Below are 16,412 nucleotides of genomic sequence, written 5' to 3' on the forward strand. Positions count from 1 at the left end.
ACGAATAGTGGGGTCGCGCAGGTACCAGGCATTGATTGGAGCTACCCTGCCCTCCCCCTCGGGAAGACATCAAAGTGCAACAGGAGTGGGGAATGATCTGAGATACCCCGCGCCAGATGGCGCACCTCCCCCACTCTCCCGGCATAGGCCGCAGGGACAAGGACATGATCAAGCCGCGAAAGGCTACCATGGGCCCCCGAATGGAAGGTGTACTGCAGCTGAGTGGGATGCCTTAGACGCCAACAGTCCACCAATCCCAGCGTGTCCAAAAGGCCAGACAGCCACGCTTGTGCCCGGGGGAGGTCCCTAGGGGGATAGCGATCCAGAGTCCCAGAAGCCACCGCATTGAAGTCCCCCCCAACCACCAGAAGCCCCCCCGGAAGGTCAAGCAGGAGGCGTCCCAGGTCCGCAAAGGTGGTGGACTGTAACCCCGGTGGGACGTACACTGAGACAAAAACGACTACCTTGCCCTCCATTCTCCCCACCAAGACAGTGTAGCGTCCCCTCTCATCATGGCGCACCTCGTCTATTTCTAGCGGGAGCGAGGTCTTGACCATAATGCCCACCCCTCGTGAGCCTGATGTGAAGCCCGAGTGGGCCACCAAACGATAACCACGTCGGTTCATGGCACAATAGGAGTTACCAATGAGGTGTGTCTCCTGCAAAAAGACCACATCAGGCGAAATCCGTTTCAGATATTGCAGGACCACACCCCGCTTAATCCTATCACCCAGTCCGTTAACGTTCCAGGACAACAACGTCAGGTCCCTACCCCCCATCACATACAGAAGCCATCATTTGTCCCCCCGAGAGCATCTCAAAAAATCCAATACAATAAAGGGTTTGCCTTGCGGTAGAAACGAACCACACCCCACCCCAACCCACCCATCCCAACAGAACTCCCCCCACCCTGCACCCCTGCATGAGCCCGAACAGCCCCCCCAAAGTGCAGTGTGCCTGTCGCCCCATGGAAGAAAACTAACTAGTCCCCCAGAGGAGGAGGGAGATCCCCCAAGAGACCCCACACGACCTCCGCAGGAGGGGAACTTACCCTAACAGTCAATGGTGACAATAACACAGTCCAGAGCAAGGCCTACCATTAGTCCCTCAGTCCTGATCCGGCGGGCCCTCCCCACCAACCGCTCCCCCCCCACCCCCCCGGCCCCGATCTCCGGGCAGAGTGTCCAGCCAGTCCCCGGCCGCCTCGGGACGATCAAAAAAGTGCGTGCGGCCATCCACCCTCAGCTTAGCCGGAAAAAGCATCGCATATTTGAGATTCAGGTCCCGTAGGCGACGTTTGACACCGAGAAAACTCAGTCGCTGCTTTTGGACCGCCGGAGTAAAGTCAGGATAGAAATTGATATCCATATTGTCAAGTCTGACCGGCCCTTGTAGCCTGGAGGTCTGCAGGATAGCGTCCCTGTCCCGAAAATTGAAAATCCGGGCGATGAGAGGCCTCGGGGGGGCTCCGGTCTTAGGCCTACCCCCGGGGACCCTGTGGGCACGTTCCACTGCAAAGAATTTACTCAGCCCCCGAGGCTGGAGATGGGTGAGGACCAAGTCCTCCACAAACAGATCCGCTGCCTCTGCCTCGCGTCCCTCCGGCACCCCGATAATGCGGACGTTATTCCTCCGGGCCCGACCCTCGGAATCCTCCAGTCGACGATGCATCAGGGCGCTCGCCTGGCCGAGCCTGCGCACCTCCTGTTGGAGGGCCGCCACGTCGGACGTGAGGCCCGAGGTAGAGTGGGCCAAAGAATCGACCCGGTCATTTGTTTTTGAGAGATCGGCTCTCACGAGGCCCACGTCCACGAGGACCGAGTCGATCTTCTGCGCCAGAGTATCAAAGCGCTGGTCCACCGAGGCCTTCATCTCGGCGATGGCGCCCATGACGTCTCGGAGGGTCAGGTCCGTGGGCAGAGCAGGAGCGTCAGTCGGGCCCATAGGGGATCTACGCAGCGCCTCTGGAGATCCCTTCTGGAGGGTGTAGCGGTCCATATTGTTGGATTGATGGGCCGCGCCACGACGGGTCGACTTCACCTTAGCCCGGTCGCCATCTTGTTTTGTGGCCATGGTCGCGGTCCCAAATCGAACCAATCTCCTCAAAAAGGGGGTAGACAATCCCGTTCACGGGCTCCGGGGGGGGGGGGGCGACCACCGCTCCGCAGGACGGACCGCAGCCGGCGGGCCGGCAGGGCACCCCAACGAGGCCACACCACCGCACACCGCTTCGCGACCCTACCTCGCCTGGCAGCAAGGAGGGCGCGAAAGTGAAAGTGCGGGGTGCGCGAGTCGCCCAGCCTCGCCCGCCGCTGTTATTCACTTTGTCGCCGGATCGCCCCACAACTCCAGTACGGGGGGCCGGCGTGGAGAAGGCCGCAAACCTTAATCGGTGCTCCCGCCGGTGTCCGAGGTCCGAATTGAAAACGGAAAACGGGCGTCACCTCCACTCTGGTTCACAAACACAGTCCCCTCATCTAGGACAGGATTCGGTCAGGATTTATGCAGGAGGTCGCGGAGGTCCTCGGGAGCCTCGCACCTACGCGGCCATCTTGGGTGCGCGCTAGGCTCCTCCTCCTAAGATGTAACTTAATTATGGCTGCTAAGAAAGGGAAGAACTCTTTGATGCCAACACTAAAAACAGTTACTTCTGTGCCCAGTGTGAAAATCCTCATCCCTAAACCAGTGATCTCCTCAAACTCAAAGCCTTCAAGAGTGGCATAGATGCATTATTTGCAAGACCAACTTTACTTAAGACACCAAAGGATCTAACGTTCATTTAATGGGAAGTACTTCCACCTTGGAGGAGAATATGATGCAACCCACCCACGCTACTGAAAACCACCATTATATTTAGTGTTTTAGACACATAAGCACCTTCAGCTTTAAGGATTACAGGTGACTTTGTTTGATACCATAACAATTATTTGGACTAGGGGAAAACAGCGCAATAGGGCGTGGAAGAAAACAGTGCATTGATCGCTATGGAAAGTATTGTGACTTCTCGATCATAAGAACAATACCCTATATTTATATATACGGGTAAATTGAAGCTATCTTCACCCTAGATACACTTTGAGAGCTGTACTCGCGAACATGATATTCGGTTTTTGACATTGAAAATGAATGCACCAAAGACTTCAGCGCCAACATAGATCAGAATGACTTTAGAAGACCTGGATTCTGCATCGTACGTGCTAAAGCCTAATATCACTAGGGTTCTAAATACAAAACTCTCAAGCAAGGCCCCCTGCCCTGTACGACATTGGATTGGGATATACTTTCACATAAATACCTCAGTCATTGGCTACGGAGGTGGAGCAGTGCTTATCAGAGAAAGAGATCAGGACACTGCATGAAATGAGCTTATGGAATGAGTACTGAACTGAGACCTTTGAAAAAATGGACAACCCCCTGATCTTCTGCTCCAAACAATCTCTTTACCTTTGCAAGTGAGCTACTGAAAGCGGCAGAGAGGTTCCACATGGGATCCAAAGAACGGGGAAGAACTATTGAAATGTTGGATCGATATCTGGTATCTGTAATACATTTGTTTGAGGCATGTGAGCTGTAGATCACATGCTATGCATCTTCCTGCCATTGTAACCAGTGTAAATGTATTTCCCGAAACTTCTATATTAAATATAACTAACGGTTTGGAAATAATCAGTAGTTTATTTCTGGAAGATCCTACAACATTATTTCATGCGAAAACCACAATAAGAACACGCCATGCCTTCAATAACCAAATTCATGAAAGACCTAGAATAGCTGGTGTGTATGTCTCGCGTTCAGTGGTCAGCAATGCTATTTTAAACATTCTGCCTAGACATGAATTCTAAATAGTTGCAAAATATTCTCAAACAATGTATAGAATGTTGTGAATCAGCAAGTGCCAAAGTTAAACAAAATGCTGATTTACACTACAGTAAATCTGCATTGTGATTCCAGATGGCTGCATGTTTGAAATGATAGTAGCCACTGTGTAATCCAAAATATGCACGAGTCTATAATGGATAATCTATCCTGATATACCACTATAGAAGCAGCAAGGATCAGACCAAGGATATTTCCTGCACCAGATCTTAGTAATTGATGCCACAGTCTGCGATTGTTATGCTATTTAATTTACAGCGATCTGCTACTCAAGGTTCACACCCTTGATCTGTTCCAAAATTGTCACTTTTCCATGTTACGTCCTCAAGCCCCCAAGGGGAAAGCGAAAGCAATAAAATGGTGGATCAACACCGTTGATAAAGTCCACCACCCTCTGTTTAATCCACACTGGTTAGCCTGCTCAGTGGCGATGCACACTCTGGTCTTTCTGCCTGGAAGTCCCCTGGCATATCCCAGTGAACCTGCCTCGGACTCACACTGCTGGCAGCTGAACTACAGCACCCGGAATTCACCGGATTTGCCACAGTGCCACAAAGCAGAGATTCCACATTTCCCCATGTCGGGTATGAGTAGTTATTCCAGGATGTTTTATGCCTTACATTCTGGTATTCGGAGTTTTTCTGGTATTAACAGAGCAGAGGACTAACTTTGTTGTGCCAAAAGCGTAAAACTGAAAAACTTCTGCTCACACATACATATACTTCTCTCTCAATGTTTAAGGTTACTTATTTATGAGCCAACCATTGACAGACAGCACCCACCTTTTTAAAACAATACAATTTTAAAAGGTCCGCACTTCTATGCGCAGCCACTGATATTTCAGAAGTGTGTTACTGTAGATAAAGTGCAAGTTTAAAATGCAGATACCTTTCTCGCTTTGTGTTAAGTAAACTTCTTCTTTTCAAGCGCCTATATGTTTAACGCCTCGCACAGGGTTTTCAATAACCTACTTCCGACTTAGGCCGTTAGTGCACATATAACTTAGGCCTGGCTCCAGGCATAAATCTGAAAAGCAATTAACTAAACAACAAATACATAACACAGCTCTATGGCTTTATGGATGAGGACTCATTGCCTATATTTATTTCTGCATTTTATAAAGCGGAAGCGCTAAACAAAGGTAAAACAAGTGTTAATTTAGCATTTACATCCATTCCTATGGTTTACAAGAAAATGAGTTGGGAAGGACTTGAGACACGGCTCCCCTTTAAATTCAGAGAGGGTCTCGTTGGAAGGGGCTTTTTCTTGTTCTTGCTGAGCACTGGATGTTTTGGGTAGTGTGAAGGTCAGGGTTGCAGTCTATTGCTCAAGTGAGGAGGTTTCTAGGCAGAGCCTTTCCTTTTGTGTTTCTGATTACTGCTACAGTGAGGCTGAATGATAGCCAGATGCAGGCACTTCATTGTGCGTATGTTGTGGGTGCTTCTGACGGGAGACGGCCCAGTGCTGAGAAGTATTACTTTTACACAAAATCACTAAAACAAACTTATCCTTCAACCCCCGTGCCCCCTATTTTCCAGATTTAAAGTGGCAGAGAATCACAAGCACAAATATTTGAAGCATGACATCCCTGTTTTGGGGTTTCCTTCCATTTGTTTTATGGGAAAATGAAACCAAAAATTATTAAATTATATTTACCTGGTCGGTGACCGTGTGCGCACACTGGGGTTCTCATGGCTTACGGTGGTATTGTAACACATTAAAATAATGTTTCCTTTTACAGGTTCTGTATGCGATCGCAGAAAGTCTCCATAACATTCCAAAAAGCCTTGCACGAAAAACCAACATTCACTTAAAACTTCCAATTGTCGACTCTCCTTTTTCCTTCAAATGACCTTCGCCTCCTTTTTCCTTCAAATGACCCTCTACTCCCATTTCATTCTCTGCATACCTCTTTCTGAGCACAGCCTACTGTCACGTGCTTGATTGTCTTAATCCCTATAACTGGACTGCAAATTGCCCCAACTTTATTTCAAAGATTACAACCTCTCCTTTAAAAGTCATACCCCTGCACCTTAACAATACCTAATCTCCTGTAGATAGTCTATTAGCATTGGTTGCCACACCCCCCACTCCCACTAAATATCGCACCTAATTTCCTTCAAATATATACCACATAGAAACTAGGGTAAATGCATGAAATGGCTCCTGTAGAGCACAAGACTATTTTCAATATTCAACAATAACTATAAACACACTGACCCTGAAGCAGCATGCTGCCTAGCATAAAGTACAGCAATGCCTCCTTGGGGTTAGTAAGTGCTACGTAATGCAATCACAATATAGTGTATATACCCCTCACTAAAACTAATATTGTAACACTCAGCAGTCAGTCGGTTGTAGTTCATACAGGCTGCCTAATAATTCCCTTTATTGCTTGACTCTCTTACACATATTAGATGAGACAAAACTGTTGAGGGTCTTATCCATCACCCAATTGTGTACTAGTCCATAACAATGAAGCACCCATTGCCGTTTGAACAGGCGTGGAAGAACAAGTGAACTGACACGTACCGCTGGCCAACGGAGGACTCTAATTTAGTCCACCACTGCAGGGCACTTCTAGCTAGATACGGCCAATTCTTGTCCTCTCACAATGACAGACAGATGAAAGAAGTACCAAAAGGCACAGGCACACCTGCTTTAACCTAAAACCCATGAGCCTCGTACGCATCTCACACCTCTTAATCCATCACACTGTTAAGTGCTGTGTTCCATAACACAATAACCACACCTCAGTGGACCTCACACATAGCATATAAACACTTCTCACATAAGTGCAAAATCAAGGGGGTCTTTAAAATGTAGGAGTCTACCATAAGCCACAGTCGAATTGCAGTTACAAGCACATTCATCCTAAAATTCATTTTAGAATTAATCCGCATACAGTCTATAGAGGCTTGTTGTGCATCACGCAAAATTCTCATCTCTATCAGAGAAGCTTCAAGATTAGTGTGTGAAATGTAGATTGCACCACAGCGGTGTGCTTATACCAGAGTGTAGCTCAGCAAGTTACTCAGAAGCCCCTACTGTCTGTCATGCACCTCGACATCCACATGTAGAGGTGCCAGCTGAGATTTCATGTAAATCAAGGCAGCTCGGTGCCTACCAGCGATGTCCTTGCTCGCATACCCGCTTGGTGTCAGTCTCAGCCGCCACTGCTGCAGTGGCAGGGCAGGACAGTGCGATACAATAACACCACAGGAAGGATCGTCTGAGCGCTTCCGTGACACGATTAATCCTCGCCTTGAGCAGAGGTGCAAGTGGGGCAAGGCACGCTTTTGGAAAAGAAAGGTGTGCAGCCACTAATGTTTAAAGCATGCCATGCTGCCAAACAAAAACGTTTTACAAATCAAAAGTTGCAAGTCAGGCGAGCCGTGCATTTTGAAAATATCATGCGCAGCCACCATTGCTACTAACAATGCAGCGCAGAGAAGAAAACCTACAATGTAAAAATAGAGTTGGGCGAGCCGCACACAAGGAAGACAAAGTCACGCAGCTGCCATTGTTAAAGTCCAAGCACGGCGTGCTGCACTGCAAAAAAATTTGGGGGGAGAGCCTGTCGTGCCTGCAAAAGCTGGCAGGAGAAAGCCATGTAAGAAAATAGAGCTCTGGGGCTGCAATTAAAACACATTGTATGTAACTGGAGGTGTCCTCATGGGAGGTTACAAGAAAAGGCAGTACCAAGGAGGGACTACTAAGCCTATTGACCATAAAAAGCCACCATTTACAAAGGATAGTGGTAGGAGCCAAGCGGAAAGTGTGCGACACTTCATGCCCATATCCTAATACAGCATGTCTTGAAGGGACAGCGCAAGCACTGCCTAGGCGAGACCTTAAAAAAAGCACTATGACATAGGCCGAGTTTAATGCACTTTTTTTTTTGTTTTACTCTTTCAGCCATGATGCACAGCAGGTGGGCTTTCTGTACAACACAGCTAAAAAAACATTGACAAAGCCAATAGATCTCACATAGGCTTTGCCAGTGCTTATTTCCTAACCTGATGCAGTAGTCCTAAGAAGTACAAGCATTGGCAATAGGTCTCGCCTTTGGGACCTTATAAGTGTTTAGCCATGCAGCACATTATTCATTACATTAGCCATTAAGGACATCAAGGTTTGTGGTACATTAATGATGGGAGACGTAATTAATATGCTGTTGAAAACCGAGCGATCAAATAAATGAAAATGTAAGCACATTAGTAATAATTAGTTTTGTCAAATTAATTGCGAGAAGGCATCGAACCAGGGCAGATTTGCTTCAGTGTTCTATCATCCTCATGTTGCATTGAAGGCATAGACCTACCCATTTATCACCAAGTACTTGCTTTTTAGACTTCCAAGTATTGCCAGAACATCTACAGCACACAGAAGCAGAGCACTTGAGCAAGTACATTCCATGCTTTTTGCAGCCTAGATGTAGGACAAATTAATTTGAATAATGGGCAGAGTTGGTTGTCCTTTCTATGTATACCAAGGGAGGGGGGGGGGGTCACCCAACAGCCTTTTTGTAAGGAAACGTCTATATAGCGCGTTTGCCCATTTTCTTGGCTGTGTAGTGCTGTGAAAAAGAGAGACATTACTGAAGTGATGTAAATGGCCAGTACCACAAGAGAGGTGTGTGTGTGTGCTGTATTGTGACAGTTAGCAGAGGTGTGATCACTGGAGGTTTAGCCACGTGCTGTGAAAAGTGTCAAATATGCAGGTTCACGTTTAGGTATATGTGACGTACACTGGTATGACTAGGAGCCTTGAAGAGCACGAGTGTTGCCTGAGCTTGCAGACGAGTGAGTGGAAATCTCCATCTCCACATATAGCAGTTTGTAAATGTTGTCATTTTTTGGCAGGTAAAGCAGCTTTTGAATACATGCATTATTTGATGCACCCAGGATCGCATGGCAAAACTTGGCAGTTAGGATAAGAAGCAGTGTTTATTACACAGTTGACTAGTTATAGGGTCACGTCTTTTTCATATCCGGGCTACTAAAGATCAATCCACTGTTAGATCCCACACTAAGCTTGTGCAGTTGCCTTTTGTTTTCGCTCACCCATACTCCTTGCCACAATGCTTCATAATCAGTTGCTTTACACTTGCGGTGCGTGTGCCTGGAAGCGTGGGTAAACAAAGAGAGGAAGCTACTCAAAATACACACGCGTGGCAACCTGGTCGGGTGGAAAAGAAGAGGCTGACCGAGTCCGCAGAACGGTATTTTCACGTGGCAAAACTGCAGCATGAAACCACTTCCGGCAATAAATCCCAGGGCTGCAGTTGTCCTATCGTCCCAGAATGGTGTTCATAAGATACTCAACATGATAAACTAGAATACAATGTAAAGTACAATCTCTAAGAAAAAAAAAAGCATATTAAGATTAAAATCCTGAACACCAGAGCAGTAGGAAGGCTAAGAGGAAAAGTCTAGAAAAAGTTTGACCAAAGAGGAAGGTTACTCCTGATCAGAGAGAAGTGGGACGTACGTCTGAGTGCATACGGCTCTTAATGTAAACACGAGCAGTGGCAAGGTTGCACAGGCTTCCAAGTGGTGGCTGCAAACCTGTTAAAGGGAAGTCCTAGGGCGCTTCACCGATGTGGGCCAGGTCATGAACCTCGACTCCAGACAGGGCTAAGTGTTAAGGGGACAGCCTCCTCCTGCTTCTATCATCCAACGCCCGTCACTAGCTAGGGAACCACTAGACCTAATGCAAACAGAGTTAATGTTCCCGCTCATGAACGAGTCTGTAATAAAATAGAATTATAAAAGGGAATGGCGGACCTCGGTGTCACTGCACCTGCTGCACGACTGATACCTATGCCCTGAATTCCTGTCATTATAGTTTCCTAAAACTGTCCTAGCTAGCCCATCATGACAGAGCTGCATCACAAGTTGCACCCACGGCAGAACAGCCTGGGTGTCAAGCTAAAATTAAACCGAGAGGGAGTAAACAGCTCAGTCTTGGCGTAGAGTCTCATTAACCCCTTGCATGCTTTGGACGGCCGCCAGCCGTCCGACGTCATGGTGGGCGTGTGCAGAGGACGGCCAGGGACTGTCCGAACCCTGCCCACTGATTCATTCGCCCTCAAGGGGTTAAAGCTACACGTGTGTCATTCATTGGGTTAAAGCCGTGGATCACATGGCAGGATCCTGCTGTTCCTCTAGGAAACACTGAATGTGGCCACAGGTGGGGTGTCCAAAACCATACACTGTGTGAGGCAACACAAGCCGTTGTGCACACTTTACATCCTGTAATGAAACTCTATGTTACAGTAACTGCAAATAAAACCTAGTATTGCAAAATGCAGTGGATTCAGAGACCCCAGAAATCCTATCTTTGGATAGCAACAATGCTGTCTGAGGGTAGCACACAGCTGTGCTTGTAAACATCACATGCCGCAACACGCGGGCTCCGGGGACTTAATCTGCCTTCGGGTGGGGGCACACTGTAAACAAGCATTGAAAATGCAATAGGTCTCGCCTTTGATTAAGTTAAAGCCATTTGCTTTGCTAATGGTATTGTATTCTAGCTTTGCATTATTTAGTGTATATTTGTGATAGGTGCATATATTTGCTCTCCCCTCGCCCCTTTCGTCTGCCTCATGCTATTTTAATCCTCACTATAGGAAATTAACACACCTACTATTCTTCTATTCATTCACCTCCCAAATCTGAAACACTGCTCTTTTCCTACTAAGGCTATGCTTTAATCTACGACACAGTTAACAAAACAGTTCTAACTACATACAACTACAACATATCACAAATATACACCAAATAATGCAAAGCTAGAATACAATACCATTAGCAAAGCAAATGGCTTTAATTTAAATCAAAGGCGAGACCTATTGCATTTTCAATGCTTTTTGTTTTAGACGGAGGAAAAGAAAGAAATAATTAAGCAAAACAACAGTGGCGTGCACTTATTCGTTGGTTAGGAAGAACAGGGGTGCAAAGGGAGATAAGAGGGCTTGAACCGAAGGGCGAGGGAGAACACACTGACGCAGATGCTGACAGACTGCTCATGTGGTCAATCTGAGAAACCTTTCAGAGTACATTAGATTCTGTTCTAGCAGCTGTGATCTTCCAACAAAGGGGTATATGCACGAGAACGTGTGCTAAACATCACCAAAGAATGTGAACGCAACTTTACACATCGCAGCCTATCGCGGGAAAATAACCCCCTGTCAACGTGGAATTCATACCAAGGCGGCCCCATGCAATAGTTTGCCAAAACCGTGGCAAATGCCCGCAATACAACCACCTCGACGGAGATAAAAACACAAACTCCAACGCGAAAAAACCTGCGATGGGCCTAAGCGCGATGAGGAAATCGGCAATAAGCAGCACCAGGCCTGCAACACACACCTGGCAGGCAGGAAAAATCACCATAAAAGTAGAAAAAACACCCAAACACAAACTGACCAACACCCAAGCACCATGGAGGCAGCCAGAGCAGACGCAACCCCACAAGCACCCCAGACGACCAGGCCGGGACTGTTAAATGGTAGCGGCAGTTTCAGTCGGTATCCTTTCAAGTATTTGCCCGGCGGTAATCGCCTCTCATACCACTCGATAATTTACCAATAAAAGAGGCAGGCGCTGGAGACTGGAAGGCAGGAAACAAGGTTTTATTCCGTCGGAGCAGAACACATCAGATCAGACAGCAAGGTATCGTCACGAGGTGCTCTAACTGCATCTCTGAGACCTGGTCTCTTATACACTGGTTTATTGCTTTATTATCCATAGTACATTCTTGAGATTCCCTTGATGTGCGGGGAAATATCCCCTGAAGCCCCGGCTCAGATCCGATCCCACACATGGTTACAGTAGAGGTTCCCACCCTACCCGCAGTGGGAGATGGCTATCGCGCAGCAGGGAATTCCGCTAATTCCCGGGGGTGTGTGCAACCGGCCGGGTCTCAGGGGGTAGGGGCTTTGATTCTACTGTAATCCCTTTGATGTGGGGTGTTTCCCTTACAGTAGGGGCAATAAACTGCATCCGCAGGGCTAGGTGATGGCCTGGGACCAGTTCAGACAATGGGGCGCAGGGGAAGGGGGGTTATCAAAGGAGAGGCATGACCATGTATGGGTTGTCGGTCGGAAGTGGTTCTGTAGCAGGGTCGCGCAGAAGGAGAGGGTTTATGGCCTGCATGAGAGAGCGGGGGTGGCCGGCGCGCGGGGGGATGCTCGCAGCGCCAGGGGAAAGCGCTGGCGGTCGAGAGTGAGCGGGGAGAGAGTGGGGTGCATAAAATGGCGGCCGTGCATTCGCTGTGCGTGGCGCTGGGGAGGGGCAAGATGGCGCAGATAATGTTCAGTTTGCGAGCTAAACTTCCACAGTCCTCCCTTTTAACATATCTCGCCAGCTTGTCCGGCCAATATTCGCCTTTGTTAGCCTTTTAGTTACAGTATCGTCAATGTTCGTCACACATTTTAAAGATACAGAGTCGTTTAGGGTAGGCAGGAGTAATCTGACACATTTGTACATTGTCTCATACAGTTTGATAAAGTAGGCGAGGAGGAAGTACATTCAAAGTTGCAGTATAGTCGTGTACATGGCTGGTGTTGTATGAATGTTACTATACAAAGTTACATTTTTTTTTTTTTAACTTCTCAGTTTACAGTCGGAAGTGATTGATGCAACATCATGAAAACTTGATAAGAAGATAGTTAATATAATAAGGTGGTTGGGAGAGGATTTTCAACTTTGACATGGGTTCTTCTTTCCAGTGTCCTTGTTTCATAAAGAGCTATCACTGGTAAGCGCTCATTGTTGTTCTTCTTTCGTTGGCACTGTTGAGCACCGGCGGTGGAACTAAGGTCCAGCTCAAATCCGATTTCTTCACGTGGCAGGGTGCGACCACTCACTGTTCTTTGATTCCAGTCCTGTTTCCTAACACAGTTCACCACAGGTACTTTTGAGACAGGGTGCCGGCCTTTGTTCCTCGGTAGTAGGTCAAAGTCATAGTCCAAATGAAAGAGGAAGAGAGAATGGGGTGGCATGGGATCGGATCAAAAATGCGGACCAAGGAGAGCAGAATCTTTTCAGCACTGGGCCCATCAATTGGGCCCGACGGGTTGAGACTTCAGGCACGCTGGTCAGTGAGCAGGGGCCTCGATGTAGCCCTTCGCGCTCATCGTTCTGATAATGGTGCCTCGTCTCACACTCTTGTTGCTTCGTCGCTTCCCCCTTGGTCGATGTCATAGATGTTTTATGATCCGCAGCCAGACTGTGCGTCACATCCGACCCCTCTCTTCCGATGGCTGCAGGTTATCCTTGAATAGGTTATAAGAAACGAAAGTCTTAGAGATCTTGGCAGGGAAGACATTTACATACTTCATTCTCTCTCCCAACCACTGAGTAGTTGCGGAAATGCTCTTATCTGTTACTACATGATTGGTGCCTATTAACTCTGATGTTAATGTGCGTGTTACTAATCTATTAATTACTGCTGTGGTGCAGGGTTCTGTGGGTGTCCCTGTCCATCGTCTGGCCTTCTAGGTGTCGGTTTCTGCGCCTTATAATACAAGGTTTGGTAGTACCCGTAAGTGCGAGGTGCTACTGTCATGCGTTCATGAGTATCCTTTTCATACAGTAGGTGACCCTTTATCAGCTTAAAACAGGGCCATCAGTTGTTTCGTTCGGGATACTCTGAGACGGCTTAGTATAGGGCTGGAGTTATTTCTGGGAGAACAGGGTGCTTTAGACATTCTATTTCGGGCTAATTGGTCAGGAGTGATTCTGGGTGGTGGAGATGGTGTCCTTTAAGAACAAAAACCACGGACATATAGTCCCCGTGTTGAGGGTCAAATTGGGAGACATCAGTCGTCTTACCTGTCCTTTCTTTCTCAGCCGATTAGGCTTAACGTTTGCAGAAAGGAGAGGTAGTAATCGTGGTAAAGTATGGTCGTTTTTGTTTCTGTCAATTTTGTTCGAACACCACCGTGTTCGGGCCAATTATACACTTACCAAAGAGGTGTATGTCGTTAATTTATTCAAGAAGAAGGAGGACAAAAAAGAGCCTTTTGCGAGGGAGGGGGAGAGAGAGTGAGAGAGAGAGAGAGAGAGAGAGAGAGAGAGAGAGAGAGACGTGTGCATCAAGTAGGCTACCTTGGCGTACATACGACACAAAACAAGAGAGAGAGAGATGGGTAAGATAATAGGCCACTTGGTGCACACACAACATGGAGTAGCATGGGTCTGTTCCATATAAGAAAACACAAGCGGGGAAAAGACATAAATTCGGTGACCACGTACACACAAATGCCGGATAGGGTGTGACAGTACATGCATCAAGACGGAGACTCAGGGCTGCGTCGAGCACGGGGACCTCTCCTTTCCTGTCCTCTATTCCTATGTATGCTGCGTACCTTTAGCATTTTGTAGTTTATCTTATGGGTTGTCTGACCCTTTATTCTTCCTCCCTTTGATCGGTGGACGAGCACCTCAATCATACGATGACGCTCTCTTCAAGTGACCCGAACATGAAATGCATACACATTCATATCGTATAATCGTAGTACACACGCACAATCATATCATACAGTTTTTCATGTTCCCAATGGTGGTCTGTAATTTTACGCACTATCTCACAACGTTTGTCTATGTTTTCCCTGATATTGAACTTGGTTCGGTCCATGTCCACTCCACTCTTCAGTCGGAACTTCGTCGTGACCTATAGAGGGGAAAATAAGAGGGGAGGGGAGGGGAGGTGCAGTATTCAAAATACCCCAGCGCGCGCAGACACGAAAGGTTCTACCTACCATGTACCAGGCTAGCCGCAGGGGTGGGTAATACCACGGACCTATTATTCTTTAGTTCGAGGCAAAGATGCTCTAGTTCATTCATTTCCTAAATTCGGGTTCCCTGGTCGTGCATGTATTTCTCAATTGGTCGTGTATTATGGTGCAGGATACCATACCTTGCTTGCGACATATACCTTAAGTTATAGTTCATTATTGATTCGACAATTCTTGGAAAAAGGGCAGGCATGATGGGTACAAATTTCGTTAAACAAAAAGATTTTTTTTTTGGCAAATTGGGTCTGTATTATCTGTATGCTTTCGCTTAGGAGTAACAATCATTTATTTAAGAGAAAAACCTTCAACAACCCAGATGATTAGTCATGACACTGATTCCGTAATTCCTTTTTAAGAAGCCCTTTATTTAAAACAATGTCAGTGTAGAAATACGGGCCTACAGCCGCTATAGGCCGGCCACGGTGCAAGAGGCGTCGAGCAACATGAGCAACACTAGATTAACATAAAAGTCGGTTCCCCCCTCTCCCCCATCGTCGTGTGTGAAAGCATCGCATACATGTATATATATCTCTTTTTAACACGAATGTCATGTGACTGGAACGCCACAAGGAGTTGTAGGCCACTCCTACATCAGCGCCATCTTAGGGCGGGGTCGGGCCAGTGCACAGTCTAAGTTTTTCCATGAATTAGCAGTTGAACCAGAATTCCTTTCGGTGGTTCGAGAACTTTCGTTAGCGTCAACTTTGCGTCAGCATGGCGTCACTGCAACCTTGTAGCAATGCCACGGTTTGTTCTTAGGGCGGGGCAGCAGGCGGGTTCTTCCGCCGACGCTTTACTGTCTCACTGTATCAAGCGGAGGCAAGGTGGCTGCCGCCCGGGGGCAAAAAGAGCAATGGTGGTGGTTTTGTCCTTACCGGAAGTCCGCAGGAGTCGAACGTCAAATGACTCCAACCAATTCTGCAAGGCTGAGGGGAGCGTTCTGTCAAGGGTGGGGCCCATGCCCTAGCAAACAAGCTTTCGAGTCCAGAATTGTCTCACGGTGGGCCAGGCCTGGAACCGGAGGGGTCAACCGCCGGAGTTCAAGGGCAGCAGTAGCAGCAGCTCTTCGGTACAGTCACCGGAGAGGAGCCAGCAGCAGTAACAGCAGCAGTTCGGGTGGTGCTGCCACCGGGGTGATTCCAGTAGCAGTGACGACAGCAGTTTGGATGGTATCACCACCGGGGTGGGTCCCCGATTACCTTGCTGCGGGGGCCCACTCCTCACGTCGGGCGCTAGCGGCAGTCCTGGTGAACCCGGTGCTTGGGTGGTTGCCTGGCGGCCGCGTGCAGGGGTGCCAGCTCAGCCGAACGGCGAATGAAGTGGCAGGGCGCAACTCAGCTGGCCGACGTGTGAAAGGTGTGGTTTGGGGTGCCCTCATCTGCTGGCGAGCCTCCACCTGGGGAGGTGGGGGAGGTCCGTCCGCGTCGCCTCCCCCCGCCAGGGCACCCTCCGTTATTGAAGGAAGAAGTGACTGGGAAGATCCGCACAGCGTGCCAGGGTGAAATTCAGCAGGCCGATGAAAAAGATGGCTAGGTGCAGCTTAGCTGGCCGGTGAGTGAAAGACGGTTGGGTGCAGCTTAGCTGGCCGGAGAGTCAAAGACGGTTGGGGGGCCCGGCGAGCCTCCACCTGGGGAGGTGGGGGAGGCCCGTCCGCGTCGCTTCCCTCCGCCAGGGCACCAGCCCTCATTAAAGAAAGAAGAAGAGAAAGCGGAAAGGCCCGCACAGCGTG

The sequence above is a fragment of the Triturus cristatus genome, chromosome 9 (genome assembly GCF_964204655.1).
Source record: "Triturus cristatus chromosome 9, aTriCri1.1, whole genome shotgun sequence".
Taxonomy (NCBI): domain Eukaryota; kingdom Metazoa; phylum Chordata; class Amphibia; order Caudata; family Salamandridae; genus Triturus; species Triturus cristatus.